At 36.5% G+C, this 5,950-nt stretch overlaps 1 pseudogene; it reads left to right on the plus strand.

The window, feature by feature from the left end:
* LOC149099695 (uncharacterized) lies at positions 1-5,726 on the plus strand (annotated as a pseudogene).
* The last annotated feature ends 224 nt before the right edge of the window (positions 5,727-5,950 follow it).

Raw genomic sequence — 5,950 nt, forward strand, 5'->3', positions numbered from 1 at the left:
ATGGTGGCTGTGGAGGTAACCGGTCAATAGGTGTTTTATTTACAATATTTTGCTGACGATAATTTTGGACTGTATTGACAACAGTCCACTATTTTCTGTTACATACCAATGCCTCGCCTCTAAGCAAACAAAATTCGCCAAATAAAATGGCCAGGGCTATTTAGTCACATAATTACTAATTAAATTTAGTCTGTTTTTCTCACGAATTAGACATGTTGTGATTTTTTATTTCAGCTAGTTCTTGCTTCATTGATCTATAATTTGTTTATGGCGATTTTCTTAAAATTCTAGTGAGAACAGGCACTAGCTTTATCAGCTGTTGTCTGAAACGTCAGAACGTACAACAAACGTGATTTGGACCGATGCCACGTACACTATAGAACACGATTTTATAAATATACACATATTATTATATATATGAACAAACAGATGAACAATGATTAAATTGTTTCACTTATCCTGAGAGTACTCTATACAAAATAGATCAAAATGTGCAGCATATGCCATGACAGCATTGCATGACGAACAAATAACGGCTGTAAGATTGTGCTGCGCCGACGCGCTTATCAGCAATGGTCAGCAATTGATCAAACGCAATATTCTGGCCAAGCGTAAAGCAAATGACTCAGCCGTTTTAGACTTAGATGCAGTGATGTTCATAAGCGCAGAAAGATAGTCACAGATTCATAGTATTCGACCAATAATAGGTTGACAGTAGGCGATGTACATCGGACATTAACCTTGTGTAAACAAAAGCAAACTTCTGCTTTATGTGCGACAAATGGTGAGAGATCCACTAGAAACTGGTCAAATCGGCTTTGGACCTGCCTTTTACAACAAATAAGGTTAGAACATCTCGAAATTATCAGCTCTGTGTCTATTTCAACTTATAGGTCAAGTCGTGTGGCACATGCTAAAATATATGTGTAACCCGTAAATTGAAATTTGACAACGGATGGTCAAATATTTGCATTTTTGACGTACTTTGAAAAGCTCTCGCGTCGCTCACAATCATTTGCCCAAAGAAATTTTACAGGATTCTGTAGACCATCCTTCTGCGATTCAACCACCAGAAACTTGATCCATTTGAAGGTTTCGCACATGGTGAAAATTAATTATATTCACGAAGTACTTTTAAGTGAATGAAATACATGTCTTTGAAATTTAATTTTGCACCCAAAAAGACAATGCAACATTCCCCAAAATCAACCCAGTACACATTTAAACATGACACAAAAATATTTGAGTGTTTTAAAGACGGAAGAATGATGTGGTTTTGCATGCGAGGCTATCAAACTTGCTTGATAAAATGGTGCGTCAAATGACGATTTTAACGGAATTTGGTAATTTGCATATTTCTTTGAAATAAAAGGATATTTTGCCAAAAAAAAACGTCCAGTAGTTTTTGTCATGCCCTAGCCTATCTACCATAAGAATATGAGTGAAATCAAATTTTTGACCCTTGCCGCGAAATTAAGAATTTGTCTGATTTTTACAGGCAGGCACTCTTAAGACAAATAGTAACAACACAACGTGAAAAGGTGTTAATTAAAAGAATAATGTCGGCGAAACCTCTCGACATTTTTCCACACGCGTACGTGAGCACTTAGCCGTTGATAGGGCCTCTCACATCTTCAAACATCTTCAGAATTCTGAATGTTGTCGCTCATTGTGTTCAATAGACTGCTTTCATATTTTAGATCACACCACTACCAGCTTTCAACTCAAGATAAAGGAAGCTATCCATATTCAAAAAGAATTACCTTGCCTCAATCAGCAATTACACCATGTAAATCAAAATTATCCTTTTAATTTACACCTTTTCATGTTCTGTTGTTACTATTTGTCTTAATTAGCATTTTTGCCTACTTATTATTCAACTTGCTTTGTAATTCATTCAACTGAAGATGACAGAAGTTTTGTCGAAACATGTCTTTTAAACTTAAAAAATTGGTTGTTTTCCTTAAAAGCATTTCCATGAGTATTACAACACTTAGGTATACTTTTTGCTGTAGTGGGGAAAAATAAGCTTCTACTTCTCTACTAATTTTCAACAAGCACATGCCCAGAAAGCAAAACATGAGCATGCGCAGTACCGTAACTTGAAGAATTTCTATTTTGATGACGTCACGAAAAACAAGGGTCTTTGAGTGATCTAAAACATATATTAAGCAAATTCCAGATGGTGAATTTTTTGAAAATTAGCACATGGATAGGATTTTTCTTTTTCTGGCTGTTGAGAAAAAATCAACAAATTTTATACACACATTAATCCAATACGCGTCAAAAATGAAAATTGCGAATTCCTCCAAAAATTGTGCAGATTTTCTTGTAGCTTTGTCAGTCAAAACTCCTTGTATGTTTACTGTTTCTCGCAAAACAAAGAAAATTCACCATGTCGAAACCTAGAAACACCGTCTAGAAGTCAGGTAGGTTAAAAAAACAAGCCAAGCATTTCTATTGGTAGTTGCCATAGCAACAACATTTAGGTTCTGAAAGTGTCTTCCATACGTAGTCTAAGGCTGTAGGTTTTTTATTATTGACCTTCTACCGAGTGCTATGTTGTACACATTTGCCAAGGGAGAAATTACTTATGCATAGGTAATATCCAAAGCTTTGTGAAATACTATATAGAGCCACCTTAAACTCGCGTTGCACAAAAAGTATGGCGCTCATACATGGCGCTCAAATTCCTTGGGACAGTTAATCGTTCTGTGCCCTTTCAATATTCTTTGTAGCTCCATCAGAAACTGTATCACTTATGGTAATGAGGCAAATATTGTAAACAAAGATTCTCCTATATACCAAAAGACTGTTTGTGCAGGTTTCTCAGCCCTTGCAATTCTTGTCATTACATTTTCTGTAACATTGTCACCCAGATTGTTTATTCCCTGCTTAATGTGATTATTGCTATGCTCAACTTCTATATCAAATGGGATGTTCATTCCTGAGCAACCATGATTATTGACTGATCTGTTCCAGGTGAAAACTTCTGCCTCTCTTTCACTTACAGCACCATTTACTAACAGTAACTGGTAAAGGCTCTCAAGAGCATATTTGGTGCTGTGAGGATCATCAGACTTGCAAAGCAGCATAAGGTACTTGTACTGTCTGATGATCCTCCCCTATCACCCTCTTTAACTGCAACTAAGAAGTTTAAAAAGAAAAGCCCTTCAGCTTGATCAAGATTATGGCATTGTAAAATACATTCCAGGCACTCAACAGCCATTTAATTTACTTAAGTACAAGGAAATGCCTGGGAAGCCATATAACAGGATTTGTTTCCACCTGTGTGAGAAGGAGGCATATGAAGGTATTTATGAGATTATTAGATGTACAATATTGTTTACCTCGCTGTGTAAGCCTTTTGGTGAACATTTGCAAGTAAAGTACTCTCTGTAGTGAAGGGTTCCATTTGGGAGTCAAGGATTGCATTTGACTCGTTTAAAACAATTCTCTTACACATCAGCCCAGAGATCATCCCAAACTTTATACTGCCAAAAAGTGTAGAGAGTATTCTGACCTCAATCTCAACCCTGAACCCAATCTGCCACCCCTCTGGGTGTTATAATCTTATTACCGGTAATGCCTTTCATTGTATTAACTTGCATTAATATACCTAACGACTATTTTAAAAATTCAACTCCGTAAAATTCATCAATGAACAAGAAACCAGTGAACTGAGTGAAACAGGAATGTGAAGCTAGCAATGAAGTACATGTCCCATTTGTTTTTGTATAAATATATATTACTACCTTCAGCCACAAAAAAAAAGATCAACAACTGTTGCAAGTTTCTTGTACTGATGAAATTTGAATAAAAATTTAATGTTGTGCTGCAGTCTCACAAACCACATTCAGTGTTTCATTTTTAGAATGAATCAATGATTGTGTCTGTGAAGCAGGTGAAGAGATGTACAAAACCCAGCAAAGTTTGGAGACATTTTAAGCCTTTACTATTGAAACCAAAGTGATGCGACATTTAATCCATTTTTGTTTCCTTTTTTTTTCATTTGCAAATGTGCCAGGCACTCGACTCCTCTGGAGAAGTAGTATTGAACATTCCAAAGTTTCCCACTCAAGAGGTTCAAGAGGTGAAGCCAGATAACGTTGAATCTAGACAGAGTGCACCCAAGTAAACTGTCAGAAGTGCACCTAGCTGTTCTTGCCAGACTTACTGTGATCTTGATGTAAAACTGGGTGATGATGAGGATTACTTTGGTGATGACGATGAACTCTTACTGCAAGAGACACTTTTAGCTTCCACCAACCCTGCAAGATCTAGAAATGATCTACATCCAAATAAAGGCATTGATCAAGACAGGGAAATGGTATGCAACATCTGTACGAATGTACAGTATCACCTTCACCAGCAGTAACTCTGAACTTTTCATATTTAGCAGCTCAAGGTAATTTGTAGGTAAGATTTTTCAGGGGGATGCCACATGAACAATGTTCTCAGAGGTTCTCCTTTGGCCAAGCTTGGGCAAGTAATACCATAATAAAGAGTAGATTTATTTGATGCATACACACATAGCTCTTGTATTTGTTCAAGGGTATTTTTCATTGTTTTTAAGCTTAAAAGACAAAAAAAATAACCACAGGGTAATGCAACAACAGTACTATGTGTGTGTGATGCAAATAAATCCAACCTACAAGGCCCCCCTTTGAACATTAAGGTTAAATAATATTCCTTCTGAAATATTTAACTTGCAAAATCCCATCCAAGTATTAGGAGCCCAATGCCACACTACCCTAACTCTGTTATATATAGGTGATAAAAGATAGTGCTGTAAAGAAAAATATGAGGGTTACATTGTACTAAGCCTTATACTTGTAAAACAGCATCTTTTTATATGCTTATATGATTGATAAGGTCATAGACAGGCCAACGCAGACTCCCCTATGTGGTTTTACTGTAGTGGCATGTAAGCCTTTAAAGTTTTGCTCTGACAAGCATGTCTTTGAGTGATTTATCTTTTTTGTATGATATGATCGGAGGTGTTTTGTAAATTATTTTCAGCAGTGGCAGATTTTGAATGAGACTCCATTTTTGCACCAGTGTTTGTTTCAAGTTTTTTACATTGTTTTATGCTGTCACAAAAGGCATAATTTATGCAAAAGTGCATATTTAGTTATGCGGTAACCATGCATTCATCAAAATTATCCTACATAATGTAGCAGTGATATAACAATAATGTTGTATTTTTTGTTTTTTAGAAATACTTTGAAGGAAATGCTCCAGACTTTGCAGAACAAGTTAGACACAATTTCCCACCAAGTAATACAGGTTAGAAGACGACACATATGGGAGGACACTTTGCGGGCATTTAACAAGAAAGATTTTCATTTGGACCATAGTTTTGAGATAAATTTCATTGGGAAGGAAGCTGCTGATGAGGGAGGACCAAGATGTGAATTTTTATGATTGCTCATGTCAACTCTTGCTGAACATTCAGGCATTTTGGAAGGTGCAGAAGGAAGCAAGAAAACTATCACCATGAATCCAGTTTTGCTGGCATCTAATACCTACTTTCAAGCTGGAAGAATGGTTGCTGCATCACTGCAGCAAGGGGGCCCAGGTATCAGATGCTTATCATCTGCTGCATTGTGGTACATGATAGAACAGCCTGAAATGAGTGCACCTTCAGTGGATGAAATCCTTTAGTGCTTTAAGGTATTCTGCCTGTGTAACTTTTCCTTTTCACGATAACTTGTCTGTGCTTTCTAGAGGGGTGATATTTCCTGAGAAAATTAGGGGTAAATTGTTGTTGGCAACTGAAGATTTGTGGTTATTTGATGTGTAGAGTGCTTTGTAAAATACATTTGGTCTTGCAAGATTTCAGATTGGTCAGTAGTAAAACTACCATTGGGAAGTTTCAATTTAGTGGTTGTCCTTTTTTTTAAAGTTTTGTTTCTCTAAACCATAAAAGTATCTGGTGTTACGTTCC

The sequence above is a fragment of the Orbicella faveolata genome, unplaced genomic scaffold (assembly GCF_042242905.1).
Source record: "Orbicella faveolata isolate gen_17 unplaced genomic scaffold, um_ofav_v1 contig_46, whole genome shotgun sequence".
NCBI classification, from domain to species: domain Eukaryota; kingdom Metazoa; phylum Cnidaria; class Anthozoa; order Scleractinia; family Merulinidae; genus Orbicella; species Orbicella faveolata.